The sequence below is a fragment of the Rhinatrema bivittatum genome, chromosome 16 (assembly GCF_901001135.1).
Source record: "Rhinatrema bivittatum chromosome 16, aRhiBiv1.1, whole genome shotgun sequence".
Classification (NCBI taxonomy): domain Eukaryota; kingdom Metazoa; phylum Chordata; class Amphibia; order Gymnophiona; family Rhinatrematidae; genus Rhinatrema; species Rhinatrema bivittatum.
In genome coordinates, this window is record NC_042630.1 from 35960139 (window position 1) to 35981055 (window position 20917).

General features: G+C 43.9%; 1 long non-coding RNA gene across 1 annotated transcript; it reads right to left on the reverse strand.

Annotated features, from left to right (window-relative positions):
- Window positions 1-10741: 10741 nt before the first annotated feature.
- On the reverse strand, window positions 10742-11437 carry LOC115077142. The gene is made up of 3 exons (XR_003852964.1): window positions 11089-11437; window positions 10894-10982; window positions 10742-10767 (listed from the first exon to the last, which is right to left on the reverse strand). It is a non-coding gene; the product is annotated as an uncharacterized LOC115077142 (long non-coding RNA).
- Between the last annotated feature and the right edge of the window lie 9480 nt (window positions 11438-20917).

The following is a 20917-nucleotide window of genomic DNA, read 5'->3' on the forward strand; positions in this document are numbered from 1 at the left end:
GTGGGAATAGGGAGGGGCCCCTGGTCATGATAGCCCCTGGGGGGTCCAAGGCACCCTTCCTCCTTGCACCCCACCGTATCCCTCCGTGGGGTGCCATCCATCTTTCTCCGGCTCTCGCTGCTGCCTGTCCTGCTGTCTCCGAGGCTTCATCTGTCTCTCGTCCCCCTGTCCACCCATCTGCCTCTCAGTCCTTCTGGTACAGCCCGTGAATGTGGCTTTGTGCTCGCGCGCTGCCTCTCTTTGCTCCCCCAGGGTTAAAAACCCACCCTGGCCAAGAACTGAAATATCCTGAGGCACAGCAAATTCTGATCATTATTCAGAAGAGCGTTTGAGATACTTTTCTTGTCCATAACAACAATGGGCATTATTTATTTTTGCTTTTTGCAATATTTAGCTGGAGCTATCAGCAGTGCACACAACTTCCTCCTACTTTTCTCAAGTTTATTGTTAATCTGCAAACTGCTGTAGAACTTGTATATATGCAATTATCATTTGGATTTTGTGCTCGCTTGCAGCATTATTTGTAATTCAGGTACCCTAGATCTTCTTCCCAAAGTGGGTAGCTGAGGCAAGGGGAGATAACGGGGTTTGGCCAAGGTCACAAGGTGGGGGGCGTGGGATTTGAACTCGTCTCCAAACCCAGTGCCCTAACCACCAGGTCACTCATTTTCTGCCAGCGGTGTGGGTGTGTGAACAATCCAGATAACGTGGCAAAGCAGTCATGCTATAGAGTTTCCATGGTTTTTAGCTTCCATCTCAATGTTTTCCAATTCCTGTTCTCCAGGTTTTAAATTGGGGAAAATTAAAACCAAGTAAAGCACTACAAGTATGACAGGGCATGGCAACAGGCACTAAGCATGGCACTCGCTGCATGCAGCCACCTCTGGGGTGCATGATATTACTCTCAAGCCGACCTTCAGGTCCACCTGACAGCTTCCCAGGATGGAGACGTTGACAAGCTTAAAATAATCACCCGGCCATCACCGTCTGTAAAATAGCTCGGGCAATGTATTTGACGCACAACATGAAGGCTGTGGCTTCCCCCTCAAAATGCATTGGATTTTTTTTTTTCTCCTCTGGCTACAGGCATGGAGCCTGCGGGAGTGGCTTTATCATCCTCCTGACGCTAGCACTTACTAAACTGGTCTGACTGGGCCATTGCAACGAGGAGGGAGCCCAGAGGAGCAGCAAGCGTGCACCCGGGCCCCATCATTCTCCCCTTCGCAGGAGTCCTATGCCAGGTACCCGTGCGAAATGTGCCAGGGACACTCGCAGGGGCCGAGGAGTGGGTCCGGCCGGTGCTAGGCACCCTGAAGCTCTGGGTTCAGCCAGTCCTGGATTTACTCTGCTGCAAGTACTTGGGGAAATCAGAACATGCATACAACGGCAAGAGATGGAGATTAGGGGGGTCTAAAACCATAGATTTATGTGCTAGTCCAGTGTTTCCCATCCCTCTGCTGGAGGTGCACCTAAGTGCTCTGGTTTTCAGGATATCTGTAATAGGCAGACGAGAAGGACCACACACATATGGTCTTTTATCCTGCTGTTATATTCCTATATGCATGAGACAGATTTGCATACACTGCAGACCCAGTGCATGCAAATCTATCTCATGCATATTCATTGTGACAATCCTGAAAAGCCACCTGGATAAATGGGTCTCCGGGCAAAAGGCTGGGAAGTGCTGCACTAGCCAAGCATCACGAGCCGAGATTTGTGGCTTCCTTAATTCTCTTTCCTTTTCCTTCCTATCTAGGGTAGCAGGGGCCTGCAGATCCCCCCAGGACCTGGCCTGGGCGTTCTTGAGCCAGCCAGCAGTGGTCACTCTTAAAGGATGGCTGGGACCCCCCCGGGACTGTGATAGGTGCCAGGGCCAGGAATGCAATCTGGGTCTCTCGCCTGGCCTTTGCGCTGGCCCTGAGATAATCCGTGCTGATAAAACCTGAGCCACACGCTGCCCACTTTCTGACTGCAATCCACAGGGAGGCAGACTGATATTTTCCATGACCTGCATGAAAGCTCTTTTCCTCCTTCTGAGCGCGTAGAGTGCTATAGTTAAGCACTATAGCCTGGTTGGAAGAAACTATGCACCAGCTCAACCCTCTGAGTGCTCCTTTGCGGTGGGAAATATTTCTTTGCAGGTAAGCACTGACAGAGAACGAGGAGGTCTTCTGCATACATGGTGGACCCTGGGGATGCAAAAAAAAAAACAAACCACCCCAGAGATAAAAGTACGTGTACTTGTTTTCATTTGTGTGTGGTTTATTGTACACTCCTGCTATTATTATGCACGTTTATTTGTAAATCGCCTAACGCTTGGGCAATAGCCGATTCAGAAATCCATGACAAAGAGAAAAGATGAAGGCAAAGCAGATGAACTGAACATCACTGCAGCATGGCACTGCGAAAAAGAGAGAGAGAGAGCGAAAGCTCCCTGCTTTCAAACTACGCTCTCGGAGGTGGGGTGGCCTGCTCGCCTCGCTCGTCCCATACAGGACCGGGGAGCATGCCCTCGAACCTCTGCACGGTTACCTGGGGGTCCAACTCATTTCAACTGCTGTGAAATTACTGCAGAAACACTGGGTGCTGGAATGTGAGCGCAGGCCTCCACCTGCTCGGCTGCTGGGTGCCCTTCCCAACTGGCAGGTTAAATTAAGCCGTGCGACGCTCAAAGAGATGTCAGGGGATGATGTCTGGATTAAGAGTACTCCATGGTAGTAGGCGCAGATAAGTGACTATGGGGATGGTACCACCAAGGGGGTCTCCCCCACCCCCCCCCCTTAATCCCAACGTACTTTTAGAAGGCTAATGCACGTTTTGGGTTAGACGTTTTCCAGGCCACTACTGCTACTACTTAACGTTTCTGTAGCGCTACACGACACACGCAGTGCTGTACAGACACACAAAAAGCGCCAGTCCCTGCTCTATAGAGCTTACAAGCTAATAAACTAAGGTCTCTCTCCCTTAGGCGATCATTCACGGCCCGTGAAAAATGCACCGAACAGATTTGATTTTTCTCCTGCTCCAAAATGATTTTCAGGCCAGCTGGGTGCAGGGCGGGGGGGGGGGGGGGGATGGGGGGAGGCCTAGTGCCCCTGGGCCCCCCGTAGAGACTCGTGCCTGTGCTGGCTTTTCTTTTGTTTGTCTGAATTCAGGCCGAATTGAGTAGTCAACTTCAGAGCCACCCTTGTCCCTCAAGTGGGTGTGGCTGCAGGGGGGGGGGGATGGGGAAGAGGGTGGCTTTTAAGATAGCAGGAGGGATCCTTTTCACTGGACAGAAGTGCAAGAAGGCGGCACTGCTTCTAACAAAACTCTTGCCTCCACTATAAAAACATCCTTCCTGCAGCATCGGACAGGAGGCAGATTCATCACCTGCACAGAGCTTTTCCCAGCTTGCAAGCCTGCTGTACATTGACCTTCCGCTGCAACACAAGTGAAAGAGATTTGCTTTAATATCTCTTGCCTTGCTCTTTTTGTCGAGGTCCTCTTCCTCCCCCCACCTCCCCAATACACTTCCCCTCAGGGCGAGGGGGTACAGCTGCATGTCCCTCCCCTTTCTCTCAGGCTCCCTCCACTCCCCCATGCCCCCAGGGAGGCAACTGAGATCAAAGGTCAAGAGAAGAATCGACACCTTCCCCCCCCCTCCCCCCAGCCTGTCCTGAAATCCCTCCTAGAGTCAGATGTGCAGCTGAAAAATAACCCTAAAGAGCCAGAGAAAGAGAGGAGGATGAGCAGGAGGGTCCAAAGCCTCTTATTTGCTCTGTCTTTGGGCACCGACTAGACAGTAAGCTCCACGGAGCAGGGACGGTCTCTTGACGGATGCAGCGTGCTTAGAGAGCTTTGGAAAATTTAAGTGAGATTCAAATCGACTGATTGTGTGCAACTGTGGCAGCGCTACACCACGCCTGCCTCATAGCACTGGAAGAGTAAGGGAAAGGTCTCCTTGTGGGTGCTAATCACTGGCGCCTTTGCCAAACACAGCGGGGGAGGGGGGGGACCTTCTGCCTCGTGCTCCGTGGCCCCTAGATGCAGGGGACATCGAATCCTACTGCACTATTCTAGCCCTCTCCTATCACATCACAATCCTAGAGTCTTGCTTGGGATAATGAGATCCTGAGCAGGAAATCAAAGGAAACATCAAATTATGGATGATGATATTACAGACAGTGATAATTTGGCAGAGTTTTTTTTTTTTGTAAAAAAAAAAAAAAGTGGATAATTTATTAGCTAATTTGAAACTGAAAAGGGATTTGTTAGAAGAAGCTGCTGGCATATCAGATTTCCAGGTACAAGGACGAAACAGGGCTTTGGAGAATTTTGAATGGTTATCTTTGGCAGGGCAAATGAGACCATGCCACTTTTTATTAGCTCCTTGCCTTCCTGGCTGATTAGGAACAGTCCAGATAATGCTTTGGCCTGGTTGCCAGCCCTGGTTAATTGCTCACTTGGTACGGGCATGGTACCGGACGTATATAAAACAGCAGTCATCGCTCCTGTTCTGAAGGAAGGTTCAGATCCTAGACTGTGCTCTAATTTCAGACCAGCATCGAAGTTGCCATTTATCTGTAAAGTTATGGAGAAAGCAGTAACGAAACGGGTTTCTGATTTTATAGAACTCACAACTTGCCTGGATCCAGTGCAGGCTGAGAAGAGGATGTGGTGCTGAATCGTTATTAAGTCTCGTTGTTAGACGACAACCTTCCAGTCTTGCATAGAGGGGAGAGGGCTTTGTTCGTAGGTCTAGATTCATCTGGTGCATTCGATCTGGCGCAACATCATTTGTTGTTGCAGAGATGTAAAGAACTGGGATTAAAGTGGGTTGTTTTAAAGTGGATTGCAAGCTTTCTGCTTGACGGGAATTGGTTTCTTTTCAAGGGAATCTTTCACGACAGTATGGCACCAAGTGATGGTGTTCCTTGGGGGGATGATCATCGTCGCCACGTCTTCTGAATATCATCTTAAGCGCATTAGGAAGAATCACTAGAGATCCATTCCTTATCTTTACGCAGATGACTTACAGATATTGGCTCCACTGGGTAAGGACCCAGAGAAATTTTACAAGAATTTGGGGCAATGTACTGCTTCTGTTGAGACCTGGCTGAAAAACAATTGCCCGGTGGTAAATGCCTCTAAAACTGAGGTATTGCCTCTGGATTACGCCGATTTGGTCCAACCACTAAACTTGAAAGCCGTGGAAGTAACTCCAAAAAAAGGAGGAGGAGGGTCGTTAGGAGTTACTTTAGATCCAGCATCAAGCATGGAAAGTCCTATCTTACAAGTTATGAAGAACACCTATTGTAGGGTCAAGAGGTCAAGATTTATCAGGCCTTTTTTAGATTGGGCGTACACACTGATCCTTTCCTATATTGACTGTTGCAATGCCTTGCTCCTTGGTCTTCCTTCAAAATCAGTAGGGAGCTTGAGGGCGACTCAGAATACGACAGCAAGGTTAAGCCACGAGAGGTTCAAGTCCATTGTTACTGGAGCTCCCTTGACTTCCTCTAATCCAGAAATGCAACATTTAAAATCTTGCTAAAGGCTTTTAAAAGCAGGCAGGGCGTTGGAGCAAAACAAGAGGAAAATCGTTTGCAGAATGATCTCCCTTAAGGGGAGATCATTCTACAGACTTAAGGGGAGAAAAAGATGTCCTTAAGATTTCAAAATCTGTTAAAAACCCCGATAACGGAAAGGGCTTGGGAATGATGGGATTGTTGTTGGTTTAATTATTAGGATAAATTTATCTGAAAATTGCTATATAATGGAGGATGCCTGGTTGCAGCTTTGTCTTATTATTATGTTGTACATCGCTTAGAAAGATTTTATCATCAGTTAGGCGATAAAGAAATAATTTTAAATAAATAGATCACATATTGTAGAACACCATGAAATGGATTATATTGCATATTCAACATACATTATATATGGTATATATAATGCATATGCACTTACAATAATATTATCATATGTATAAATGATTACAGTCTGCTAAATACATTATACTGCATATGCAATATATTATGCCATATGTATGAGTGCCTCCATTCCACATGGATATAGCTTATACAGCACATTATACAATATATTTCTTTATTTAGACATTTTACATACCGGCTTTCCATGTAAAGTTCACAAAATTTACAAAGGTAACATTCATAGCTATGGATCAACAAATAAAGACGGGTAACAGAGGTAGTATTCGTAAACAGGCATTAGCATCTATCAAATGAAGTGCTTCATTACTTATTAACTAAAGATGTAGGATATAAGGTGAGAAATACAGAACATATATAGTAATAACAAATTTTGCATGTTAGTCAGTATGTTGTGCTGAGGTTCTTACATTCACTCGTTAGATTTATTCCTTGTGCTTCAATTGACATCGCTTATCTTTCTTATTATTGTTATTCTCTCCATTCTGATATTTTTAAGTTAGGATATATGCATTTTTGAATAACCATGTTTTTAGCTCGCATTTAAAACTCTTTCGTAACTTCTCGGGTAGAGAATTCCAAAGTTTTGGACCCGCAATGGAAAACACACGACCTTTTACTTGTGACAGATGTGCGCTCCGTGTTGTGGGAATAGTCAATAATCCTTTGTTTTGAGATCTTAGGGTTCACTGAGGCGTGTATGGCTGTAATGTCACGCCTATCATACCGGTGTTAGTTGTATGAATGATTTTGAATATTAATGTTAATACTTTAAAATAGATTCCGGATTGGTCTGGCAGCCAGTGCACTGAAATCAGCGAGGGTGTAATGTGATCAAATTTCCTTGTTCCTAGCAGAAGTCTTGCTGAGGCATTCTGTAATAATTATAATGGGTTTAGGATACTTGCGGGAAGACCGAGTCATAAGGAGTTACAGTAGTCTAGGTTTGCAATACAGTACAGAAGCCCTCAAAGGTTAATAAAGGTTTTAACCGATCTAATATTTGCAACTGGCATATCCTGTATTGATTAATTTACTGATGTGCTTTTCCATATTCAGGTTGTCATCTAACCTGGATCCCTAAATACCATACCTGATTTGAGGGAGTAATTTGAAATTTGCCCAGGTCTAGAGCCGGTATTTTAACTATCAAAGAGTTTCTATTTAACCAAATGACTTCAGTCTATTTTGGGTTTAATGTTAGTTTGAGTTGCGATAGCTCCTGCTATATTGCTTTCATGTAAGTTGAAAGTGTGGATCCTGTATTTTCCTATAATTTGGAGAATGGAATGTAGAACTGAATGTTGTTAGCATACAGGAAGAAAGTAATTCCTAAATCCGCCAGTAATTTACACAGTGGGAGCATATAAATATTGCATAGTGTTGCCGAGAAAGCTAAGCCTTGAGGGACAACCTGTATCAATCTGGAAAGTATCGGATATGTGATTGCCCAATTTGAGTTGGAATGATCTGTTGGATAGAAAGGAGGAGAACCATCTGTGAACACTACCGTCGATCCCAATGTTGCTCAGCTGATGGCACAGCTATATTTTGCACATTAAGATACCATGCCATACATTATAATATATTACTGTACATACTGAATATTTTATTTATTTATTATTTTTTATATACCGACATTCGATCTGAGATATCACATTGGTTTACATTCAGATACTGTAGGAATAGGAACGTATATAAACAGACTTTCTCCTGTTTCATACTTCAGCTCATTGAGCTTGTCCACAGCTAAATAAGAGAAGCTCGGAGCTCCAAAGCCTCCTTGAGACCTAACTTCGTCTCCAATCCCAGTCCTGCCCCATTTAGGGCAAGTTGAGGAAGTAGCACTCTGTCACGCAATATGCACAAAACTAAAATACCTGCCCAGGGTCTCAGAAATCCAGCCATAGGCCTTCTAGCGGGGAGCGGATGGCACGTCTGCCGTGCCAATCGCTTTGGGAACCACGCCGTGCGATTTTCCACACCACTGTCAAACTGAACGTGGCGAGCAATGCAGTCCTCCCCGGACAGGGCGCATGCCGACATTTAATGCCTCTCTGCAGGAGCCGAAGGTCGTAGGCATAGCCAGAAATTTGCATTCATTGCAAACTCCAATACCTTTATTAGATCAATGTCAGAATTATCCAAAAAGGCTGCCACGCGCCAGCGTTGGAGACCAGGCACCCTCCTTCTTCCTGTGCAACCTCAGTATAAAGGTCACATGGTGCGTAATGGCACCTGCTAACTGGAACCAGGCCTGCAAGATTATGTGCTCACACTATGCTGGCTCTAATGTCTCCCGGTCCGCACCTCTGCTCGCCTTGGTTCTCTGGGAGCCAAGCAGCCAGTGCTACCAGCTGCAGGGCATCGTCTACCGTTCAACCAGCCCTCCTACCAACTTCGTTTCCCATACCCAGAAAAGGGTCCATGAAAAGAGAGCCCACAGGCGGCGCACCAGCCCGATGGCTTTGTGACACCGCCGTGCAGGAGATTCAGGATCAATTTCCAGGTCTGTGTCTGCTGCTTGAGTCAACTGCAACTTGGGGGAATGGTGCACAGGCAGAGTTCACAGCACTCTCCAGGAGGAAGGGAGTCCTGACTCCTGACACCTAAGAGCAAAGCCAGCTGAAGATCACACTGCTGTCACATGCCTGAGGGAACTGTGGCCCCCCCCCCCTATCCCTGCAACAACCAAAGTTAATAGAAGGCCTGGGGATAAAAGCTAGGGTAGCTGGCTCACATGGGACTGGGACCTCAAAGGAGACGCAGAGAAGGTGCTGGGGCCCAGCGATTTCTCACCCGCCTCATGCCAGGATATGTGTCTGGCTTAAGCTGGCAGAAGTAAAAACCCCTCACCCCTTTCACTCTAACCACCTGGGTCATGAGAGACAGCCCTGTGGCCACCAGCATTTAAGCTTAACCTTCCTGCGGTCCAAAAAAGGCTCATTTTATTTCCCCTTCAAAATAGGGCATCCTGTTCTCATTTTCAGCTTGCAAATACACAACTCCCAAAACTTTGACTGAGTTCTCTTTTTTTTTTTTTAAACTGTAAAAAAAACCTCAAAGCCCAGTCAGAAGATTTGCAAACAGGGTGTAGAGGAGAGCAGGATACTTACTCTGTTCAGGGACACAGGTTACAACCAGCAGATCCTCCCATGCAGCTATGCATTACAGAGCTGCAGGGGGGTGACCAGCAACAGCCATGGTTTAAATCTTTGGATGTCCACTTAGGTCATAAGGTAAGGTCATGCCCTCACTGGCTTCCTGACCTAGAAATGGAGAATCTGATAGCAGATAAGGGGCCTAAGGTCCATCTCATCTCTGTCCAATTTACTTCCTGCTGCACTGTCATAGACCCCAGGTGAGCTCTGGCTTCAACACCTCCCCCCCCCCCCCCAGCTTCACCCCTAGGGCTCCTCAGTGTCTGCCCCAGGCTTTCTGATCCGGTTTTTGTGTCCACTGCCTGTCCTGGGAGACCCTTCCATCCATCCTCTCCCCTAGAGGCTTCTACAAGGCATGAAAAGGCCGCTACCAGGTCTCCGGCACTCAGTCCTGCTGCATGCAAACGATCCTAAGGAAGCTTTCGGTTTATACCATACGGCGTCCTTTCATCCAAGGGCGATTTACAGTTCAGTATTTCACGGCCCACGGTGGGAACACACGTCCGACGCCCCCGATTGTGTGTGTGTGTGGGGGGGGAAGCAGTGACCTGCCCGCGTCTTGAGAGAGGGCCCTGTGAGAGATCGGGGGGGGGGCCTTGCCGGCTCCTCCCCGATTCAGCAAACGCCGCCCAGGCAAGCTGCCACGTCCTGCCCGCAGAGGCCGCTCCGAAAGTCCCGCGGGGCCCGCCTTGCCTTGTTTACTTTGCAGCCGAAACAAGAGCCCGGAGATTGCCAGGGGTTGCGTCATCTGCAGGCGAGCGGCCGGAAACCTCCCGCCTCCCTCGATACCACCGGGCACCTTCTGATCTGGAGCCTTTACAGCTCCCGAAAGCTAATGAAGGAGCAGTGCAGTCGGCTCGATGAGCAGGGCCCGTCCTGCCGGGGCTTCTGAGCTCGCTGATGGGGGGGGGGGGAGGGGGAGGCCGACCGACTCCCGCTAATGCGACGAGAACGCCCCCGGCCACCCAAACCCCAACCTCGCACCACAGAACCAAAGCACCTCCCCTGCAGTCCGAGCGGTTCCCGCCGCCTTTGTTAATTACGGGCCTTAAGCATTAAAAACCTCGTTCAAGTCTGGGGGAGCTGGAGAGCGAGGAGGGCCATCCAGCGCCCCTAGCACCAGCACTGCCACTGCTAGAGGGGAAAAACCCCCCAAAAACAACCTGCAGCTTCTGCCTCCCCAGCGGGAGCCGAGCTGGTGACGTTTCTCAGGAGCGACACCCTGCTGCTGCTTTAAATCTCACAAAATTCACCATACTGGCACTTATAAAAATATATATAACATATTTTAATCCATTATACCATAAATGCATAAATTAATTAGAAAGTATTGATTGTATACAAATATTTTTAAACACTTCAAAAACATTACAATATTTTTTCTTCATCAGATTATATAGAGTGAATATCAAATTTCCAAAGAAACATCACAATCATTAAAACAACCATTCATACACACATATTCAAATTTTATAAAGGATCGCTATAGAGTTGTTCAACCCAATCTTTACCCTCCCTCTTTACAACATTATTTCAACACAAATCATTGCTTCCTTTTACACTCCCAACATGTTGTTTCGCCATTCAATAGGCTTCTTCAGGGGAGCATAGTGTAAATCATTGCTAACCCCAACCTTCAATGATCTTCTCCAGCAATTCACCCAAATGTATCCTCTCTACAAAAATAACATTCAAACAACACACATTTATCATTATTCTACAAAAATACTGCTTTTCCCAAAAGTTTTTTTTTTATCAAAAAAAATGTGCATCAAATATCCTGTCAACACCCATATACAAACCTCTCTCCTCAACCTTCAGTTCATCTCAATCCTTCTACACAGAAGACAGAAAAAACTTCAACAGTTTCACCTTTGTTTTTCACATTCTTCTAGAAAAAAATCACAAAGAATTGCCCCCATTTCTTCAAAATTAAATTCCACTCATCTTCACAGGAACTTTAGGAAATTGAAAAAACCTTCCACCAAGACGCTCACCGTGGCGCTCCCAATCTTTCAGCGTTGCCACGCCACAATTCTGCTTTTGTTTCTTGCTTCCTTTCTAAAAAATCACAAGGAACATTGCCCCCATATCTTAAGAATTAACTTCAACTCTTATTTAAAGAAAACTTTAAACAATTCAAAATAACCTACCACCAAGACGCTCACAAAGACGCCCCCAATTTCTCAGCGTTCTACATCTCATCTCACAGCTGTTTAAAGGGCTCTCCATTGCACCTTACAAATGCAGCCACAGCCAATCAAAGAGCTCCAATTCAGAGGCAAGCCACCCAATCCACTCGTCATTCAAGCCCATAGGCATTAAAGTTTTCAAAGAAAATATCCATCTTTGTTCTGCCCTTAATAACATTTTAGTCACATCCCCACCTCTTCTACTTTTAATCTTTTGAAGTACAAAAAAAAAACTTTAAATCTTCAATTGAATTTCTTGTTCCCGCCAATGACCCACCAAAGGGGCTGTCTCAACATTGTTTCGAATCTGGCTGCAATGTTCCATTATCCTTGTTTTAACCTTTCTAGTTGTCTTTCCTACATAAAATAAATCACATGGACATTTTATAGCATAAACCACCGACGCTGATTGACAGGTGGTCAAAAATTTCAAAACAATTTTCCGTCCCATAGCCTGACACACAAAATCCCTAATTGTCAAAGAGAACCTACACGCCCCACAATTATTACATGGACTATGACCACCAACAGATTGATCCAAATAATTACCAGGCCCCAAATCTGAATGTACTAACATGTCTCTGAGATTTTTGGATCTACAAAAAGAAAACATTGGTGGATCTTTCAAACCAGAGAAACCACTCACCAAATGCCAATGTTGCCTCAAAACTTGCATAAGATCCTCCACTCTATTGGAAAAGGGTAACACACATACTAAAGAGGAGAATTCAATCTTCTTCCTAGAAGTCAATAAAAAGTCACGATTTATATACTTCGCTCTTTTGTATGCTTGCCTCACAATACGTGCAGGGTAACCCCTTGCATCAAAACGATCCCGTAGATCACCAGCGTGTTTTTTATAGACAGCCACATCAGAACAAGTTCTCCTTACTCTAAAAAATTGACTTAAAGGGATGTTTTTTCATATATGTCTAGGGTGGAAACTTGTAAAATGCAACAAACTATTTCTATCAGTAGCTTTTCGATATAATTAGTTGTGAAAATCCCATTGTTCTTACAAATTTTCATATCCAAAAAAGAAACAGAATGTGATTGTCAGGGGCGGATTCCCACTGACGGCCGGCCCCGGAGATACCACGTGGACTGCCGAGCGCGACTCTGTCACGGCTGCACTCGGCAGACCACGTGACTAGAGCGACCGGCCTACCGGGGGATGCCCGATCCCCTGATATACAATCACCAGGGGCGGATTGGCCTAACACAAGTGAACTTCAAATTCACATCACACTGATTCAGATAAACAAAAAATTCTTCAAATTGTTCCCGAGACCCAGACCAAATGAGGACAATATCATCAATATAACGGTACCACAACCTGGCATGTCTGTACATCAGAGAAGGGTACACATGCTTCACTTCAAAAGCTGTGACATACAAACATGCCAGGTCTGGGGCCATAGTGGCACCCATTGCTGTGCCATGAGTTTGTTGGAAAAACTCATTTTTAAACAAAAAATAGTTTTGGGTCAAAGCTATTGTTCCCAATTCCACCAAAAAATGAGAAGGAACTCTCGTTGCCTCTCGGGTTTCCAAAATCTCCCCAATCAAACCAATAGTGGCATGCTGAGGGATATTTGAGTATAATGACTCAATATCCATAGAGATAAGTAAAGTAGGCTCAGTAATTACTGGAAGAGCATCCAATATCCTTATAAATGGGATGAATCCTTGACATACGAACGAGCTGCCGGAACAAAAGGTTGCAGAAAACGATCTATAAATATGGACAATGGCTCTAAAATTGAGCCAATGCCCGACACAATCGGTCTTCCAGGTGGTGAAATCAGGGATTTATGTACTTTTGGAAGTACATAAAAAACAGGAATACATGGGCAACGTTGAACTAAAAAAGCTGCCTCCACAGTTATCCAACCAACACTCAAAGCTTCTGTTACCAGGGTAGATATTCGTACCCCCAAAGGGCCAGTAGGATCTTCAGATAATTTACGATAAAACTTCTCATCAGTAAGCTGTCGATAAACTTCCTGCTCGTATTTATTCTGATCTAAAAGCACAATCCCGCCCCCCCCCCCCCCCTTTATCAGCGGGGTGAACACCAAATCCCTTTGCTGTCTAAGGTTCTCCAAAGCTTGATGCTCTTCTTTTATCAAATTCCAAAATGGAAATTTTTGTTCTGCCTCTTTACTTTGTAAATCCCTTTCCACAACCTCCTCAAATGCCACCATAAGTGGGTGAATCGGAGCCGGGGGCATCGACAAAGAAGGATTTTTCACAACTGAAATTTCATCAGTGATCATACTGTTCCCTTGAAAAAATATTTTTTAAATGCATCAAACGAAAGAACTTTTGTAAAGCTAACCGAATCTCAAAGGGATCATAATACGGAGTAGGCACAAAAGACAACCCTCGGTTCAACACCCGTTTACAGGAGTCAAAGAATAAGATGACAAATATATAACTAAATCAGACTTATCATTCACTGTGGATTCCGATTTCGTAGACGCACCGGGCTACGATTTCGGTTGAAGCGACCTCCTCGTCCACCCCATACCTGAACTTTGGGGGCTTGCTCTAAAAAAGATATATGATTCCCTTCCTCTCCCAAGGAATCACTAGATGATGAATCAAAATTAGTAGGTTTCTTAGATTTAGAGCAATTTTTATTACACCACGGGTATACATACCCATGGGTGTAATCATTCTCATCCTGTTTACATTTTTCTTAATGTTGATTCTTTCAATTTTTCACGCAATGTCTCAATATTCTGATTTAGTTCATTCAATTTCAAATCAAAAGATTCTAAGGGCATATTATTCTTAAGGGTGGCACACAATGTATACATTTCTTTCTCAGTTTCAACTACTAAAGCCTGCATTGTTTCTACTATAAGTATCATTAGATCCATGGAACACTTATTTAAAATCATAAGAACATAAGAATAGAGTTCCATTTAGCTACAAAAATTGGATCATCCACAAATAAATGGGGTTCCTTGTATAAACGCAACCCTCGTGGAATCCTTTTTACCCTTAAATATTCAATTAGAGTGGAAGCATATAAATGTGATCGTATAGATCGCTTATGTAGTCTAGATAAATCTGTCCATTGTGTGTCACCCATAAGTTCTATCTTCTTTTCAAACAAAGGCACAGCTTTTATTTATTTATAGACTTTTCTATACCGATATTAGTAGAGACATCATATCTGTTTACAGCAGAACTATAGTATGGAAATTACAATGAACAGGTATTGGAGGAGGGATTACGGAGGAACAAAGATAAAGCAAAGAGATAAAAAGAAACAAACGCTTGGAGCTGCTTGAGAATCCAATTAATCCAAAACTGTATCAGAGTAACTAAATACTGAGTCAATTGAAAAAGCCATAATACATCCACAATATTCACAATACTGCCAATTATAAAAATATATCACATTTTAACACATACCATAAATAGTGACAAATTAATTAGAACATTTTTATTATATACAAAAATGATCAAACACTTCAAAAATATTACAATATTTTTTCTTCATCGGATAGAGTGAATATCAAATTTCCAAAGAAACATCACAATCATTAAAACAACCATTCATACACACATACATATTCAAATTTTATAAAGGATCTCTATAGCATTGTTCAACCCAATCTTTACTTTCCCTCTTTATAACATTATTTCAACACAAAATCATTGCTTCCTTTTACACTCCCAACATGTTTCGCCATTCAATAGGCTTCTTCAGGGGAGCATAGTGTAAATCATTGCTATCACCAATCTTCAATTATCTTCTCTAGCAATTCACCCAAATGTATCCTCTCTACAAAAATAACATTCCAATAACACACATTTATCGTTATTTTACAAAAATACTGCTTTTCCCAAAAGATTTCTTTTTAATCCAAAAAATGTGTGTCAAATATCCTGTCTGCGCCCATATACAAACCTCTCTCAAACTTCAGTTCATCTTAATCCTTTCACACAGAAGGCAAAAAAATTCTCAACAGTTTCACCTTTGGTTTTCACATTCTTCTAGAAAAAAAATCACAAAGAATTGCCCCTATTTCCTCGAAATTAAATTCCACTCATCTTCACAGCAACTTTAGAAAATTGAAACAACCTTCCACCAAGACGCTCCCAATCTTTCAGCGTTGCCACGCCACAATTCTGCTTTTGTTTCTTGCTTCCTTTCTAAAAAAATCACAAGGAACATTGCCCCCATATCTTAAGAATTACCTTCAACTCTTATTTAAAGAAAACTTTAAACAATTCAAAATAACCTACCACCAAGACACTCACAAAGACGCTCCCAATTTCTCAGCGTTCTTACGTTCCATCTCACAGCTGTTTAAAGGGCTCTCCATTGCACCTTACAAATGCAGCCACAGCCAACGAAAGAGCTCCAATTCAGAGGCAAGCCACCCAATCCACTCGGTCATTCAAGACCATAGGCTTGAAATAATGTAAAGAGGGAGTGTAAAGATTGGGTTGAACAACGCTATAGAGATCCTTTATAAAATTTTAATATGTATGTATGTATGAATGGTTGTTTTAATGATTGTGATGTTTCTTTGGAAATTTGATATTCACTCTATGTATCCCATGAAGAAAAAATATTGTAATATTTTTGAAGTGTTTGATAAAAATGTTTGTATACAATAAACATTTTCTAATTAATTTACATCTCACAGCAGAGCGGCGCACCTGCCATCACCGGCGCAACGCCTAAGCCCGGCAGAGGCTGGTGGACTGGACATTGTTTTGGTTTCAAATTCTGGCTTTTACCTATCTCCCTTGAGGGATGGGGAGAAAGAGGAAAGCTAAGATTTTTGCTTCCTCACCAGTTGCATATCAGGGCCCTATGGATGATCAGTACTACAGCTGGTGAAAACGCCAAATGAGGATGGAATGGGGGCATCATTTGCTGTCTGCTTGAGTCCCAGCGATGGGCCGTCATCCCCTCCCACAGCCTTTGATGACATTAAATGAAGGCAAACAGACATTAGAAAATTTACCAGCAACTGGGGGGGCTGTTGGGAAAGACAACTGACCAGTCCTTGGGTCAAGGGCTAACATCTAGTGTCGCTTATGGGGAGTGAAATTGATAGTGGGGTTATGGAGTAATGCCTACCAACCCACCAGACAATGTAACCCTTATAGATTTATGGAAAATGTTATCAAAAGTAGATCAAAATGTTTCGCAAATGAACACATCATTAACATCTACTGTTAATAAGAATAAGTTATTGATAGATGAACAAGTTAAGAAAAATCTTGATACCTTGACTTTGAAAGTACAGTTGTTACAGGAAACAGACAACTCATATAAAGGATAGTTTAATTATCCATAAGGAAATAGAAAATATTAAAAATATGATTAGAATAAAAAAATTCTGCAGGTAGTGACTTTCCCACAAACCCGTTTACTTTCTGCAGTGGAAATGTTTAAAAAGTATTTGAAGGAAATCCTTTCATATAATGAAAAGGATTTACTGGTAATTGCAAAAACATTCTATTTCCCTAAAAGAACTGAGAAAAAAAATTGAGATTAAAAATGGGTAAGCTGTGGAAATATCACGTATTGAGGTAACTACAATTCTTGAAGAATCAGTTGATATAATTGAAAACAGAAATACTTTGCTTCTTTCCAACTTGAAACAGATAAAGAGAAAATATTTAAAAATTATTTTCAGTTTAGAGATGTAAATTTCTGCGGACAAAAAGTATATATGTTTCCAGAGTCACACAGGCCAGAAGGAGACATTTCCTGTCTCTGAAAAGCAGATTAGTTGCTCTAGGGGCAAATGTTTTTCTTAAATATCCCTGTTTATGTTATATAACTTTTCAGGGGAAAAGATATAGTTTTTCTGATCCGCTTCATTTAGTAACATCTTTGGTTGATAAGAGCATAGGAGTTGATAGAAGAGATGACCAATAAAGAATGTAATAATACCCGCTCCTCTTTCTCAGTGATTTAATTTCCTTTTATCATATTTGTATAAATAAATATGTTTATTTGAACCCCCAATTATGGATTTTGAAAGCAGTTATTATGGATTTGTTATAATTATGTAATGAAATGTCAGCTGTTTATTTTCAATTGCCTGTCATTTTTGTTAAAAATTTTTTAATGAAAATTAATAAAGTATAAATTAAAAGAAAAAAAAAAAAAAACTAGCTCCCAGATAGCTGGCTTGCTCTCTTTCGGCAGGCTAGGAGGGTCTGCGATCTGGTTTACTTGCCTTTTGTGACCTTCGACCCACAGAATTCAATGAATCGGACCGTGGCAGGCTCAATTTAGAGAAGGAAAGAACTTGTTATTCCTCCCGTCTCCCTCAAGTTTCGAGCAGTACAAACGGAAAGATATTTCTTTTTTCAGCTCACGTTCTGTTTTCACCTCAACGGACAAGAAATCGGGCACAGATAATATCATAGCCAGGGCGAGAGCACAGCCTTAGCTGAAAAAAAAAATCCCTTCCCCCCCCCCAGTTGGTTAAGCTTTTTCTATTTCAGGATTTATTTATTTTTTACCATCTCTCCCCCCAAATGGGAACCCAAAGCAGTCAATTTAAAAAAATACAATCATCACTATATCATAATACTTCAATAAACATGACAAAAAAACCCCACATCAAAATAACATTTTTAAAAGTCTCTAATAAAGTCTACTACATCCTCCCCCCTTTCCCCAGGGGACTAAACAGCAGCGACACATCTAAAATTCCCTGTACGTACCCGGATCAGTCCAGGACAGCTGGGTCCTGCCACCTCTAAACATGAACAAATATAAATTCCCATTACGAGCTGACTCACCTCCAACTGGGAGTGGAAACAGATCACTATCACTCTAGTAGCCACAATCAAGCCTGGACTCTTTTCAGGCTCTGATTCCTTTAATTGGACCAAGACTAAGAATTCTCCAGCCAGGTAACAGATTTCAAAGCCACACAAGCCCCTTCTTCCGAGGACAAGGCCAACACGGTCTTAGGGGTTCTTGTACATCAAAGGCCAACCAGGTTGTACGGCATTGAAGCAGGAATGAGGCTGGGTGGGACTGGAGGGGCCTTCGGGTCCCTATCTGCTGTCATTTCTGTCTTCAGATGGTTCTTATGCTGGGCCAACAAGGGAACCGCAATTCCCCAGACTTAGACCCCCCCTGAGTCTTCCGAACGTGTGCACGTGAAGGATTGCTCGCCAACCTTCAGGAGCCGGCTGCCGACTTAACACCAGCCCAATGCAAGTTGATAGCTGGCAGAACGAAGCCAATCTGCTGCATCTCCGCCCCCCACCTTCCATGTCATAGGGCCAGAACACGGACAAAACGATTTCTCCCTCTTCATTAGTTCACACCTTTTCAGTGGTAGCGTAAGGTGAGTTGCATTCAGATAGAACAGGTGTGCCCTTGTCCCCAGAAGGCTTACAGCCTGAGGGAATAAAAAGTGACCCAACTTTTCACAGCACCGAATTTCACTTGTACGAGCATAAATTTGGAATCCTCATCCAAACAATGAAAGTTACATTCATGCCAAACTTCTAAATGTACAGCTGACTACACAATACCGATTTTTATTTATTTAAAACAAAAAAACAAAAAAACCCCAAGGAACATAAGCCATTCCATCAAGCGGCATCCAGAAGCAGAACAACTTGGTTATCGGCTGCTTACTGCACTTTGGTTTCATGTACAGATGTTTTTGACTTTCTAAACAGGCCTTCTCCTTTCCTCGGGTATTCACGAAGTCATTAACACAAACCTCCAAACATTGGCTGAACATATCGCTGCCACTAAAGCCTGGATTGCGCGGCTCCCTGGCTGTGCGGTGGAGTCCCTTTCAGCTGCTCTGGATTCGCTGCTTGCTTCCAGCTTTCGGGCAGGGGTGGTGGTGGGGGTGGGGGGGATCTGGCGCAGCTCAAGGCCAAACAGATATCCTACCATTTATTATTATTTTTTTTATAAATCTTAATTGGGTGATTTGAATTTTAGTGCTCATGAAAGCTAGAGACTGATAGCACTGGCGAGAGCCAAGCCTGGTACAGGCAGGCACGTTGTCTTGGCAGTGCCACCCATCTCCTGCTATTCAAAAGCTGAGCCCCGCTCTGGCAGTGGCCACCAGCGTGCCAGTTTCTATTGGGGGGGGGGGGGAGGGGGAGGGCATGATGGCTACAGGATCATCTGCAGCTATGCCACCTCAGGATCTGATGCTGGGAGATTGCAAAAGTCAAGCAGGGTCATTGCACAGCATTTAGAGGGGAGATCTCAGAGGAATTTGTTTCAGGTTAGAAGGTGGTTTTTCTACTGTGATCCTACCAAACCGGTTCCAATATTGCTATGAGGGGGGGTGCACTCCTCGCTCTCAGCCTGGCTCATCACCAGGCCTGGTGCAAGGGTCTTGGGCATCCTCAGCAATCATTGATCTTGCATGCCCCCCTGAGACGTATCTACTGTCAGCAGCTCCTGTGCTCGTTGGCCACTGACCAGATGGGCTCCACTAGTAGCGCCAGGCTTCCTACCATGGTTCGGATGCCCCCACGCGACCTAGTTCACCTTAATGGAAGCACCGGCCCTGTAGGCTCAAATAGAGTTGTTGTAGGCAGAAAATTTATGTCTTAGCCCACCCACTCTCTCAGTACAGACTCCGCTCAGGCTCTGGTTAGCTCCCTCCCGTGCCCTCTGCATCTGTCCCAAGCCCACCTGGATTCAGTTAGTGGTCTGGTACCTAGCACCGCTGCCGTCGGCTACTGTGGGCATCCACCTCCCAACCAAGATTCGCTCCTCTCCACCCTCCCTCTTCCCAACGTCTGCATTAAAAATATCACCCTCTTCTACTCAACCTTGGTAGAATTTTCTTGTCTTTTTCGTTTCCTTTCACTCCCCAGCAGCTTTTGCTGCTGTCTCCATCTCACCCCTCCCTGGACAGCACATAGAACGGCTCAAGGGAATCCTTGGTTTTTAGACCGGATTACCGGCTTTTCAATTTCATTCCTTGCTCTTCTAAACCCAAGCACAAGGCAAGTTACAAATCAGATACAACACATAGCCCTGTGCCCGTCCCCTCAACTATCCAATCTTAGAGGTGACAGGTTTTGTATCTTTATGCCAATTCTCTGTTGATCATGTCCCCAACCCTTCTAAGTCTGAATCTCCAGCTCACATAATAGACATATTTGCTCTCCAGGGACAGAGGACAAGGGACAAAAAACAAATCACATCCCCTGGGAACACTCAACTGGCATAGACTTGGCACTGTGGGGTTTATGGAAATATAGTAACGATGGCAGAAAAAAACCCAATGGTCCATCCAGTCTGCCAAGCAAGTTTCTTATGGTAGTAACTGCCGCTCCATGCAGGTTTCCCCAAGCCTTATGTTAAGGATAGTAATATTTACAACCAAAACCAAACAACTGTCAAACCCATAAAAAAATTACTGCTAGCAACATTGTTACAGGGTGAGCAGCCTTGACAATACAGACAATGCTGCTTGAACCCACTTTGCTTTTGGACTTGGCTGTAACAGTCCTGTGCTTTTTTCCCCCCAATGTCTGCGTATCAGTCAGCGTCCAGTATTGCCTGCAGTGCGAATTCAATTCCCCTTTTTCACCTGCCATCAGTGTTGCAGTAGCATCAAAAGCATGAAAGCTAATTGGTTAAGGG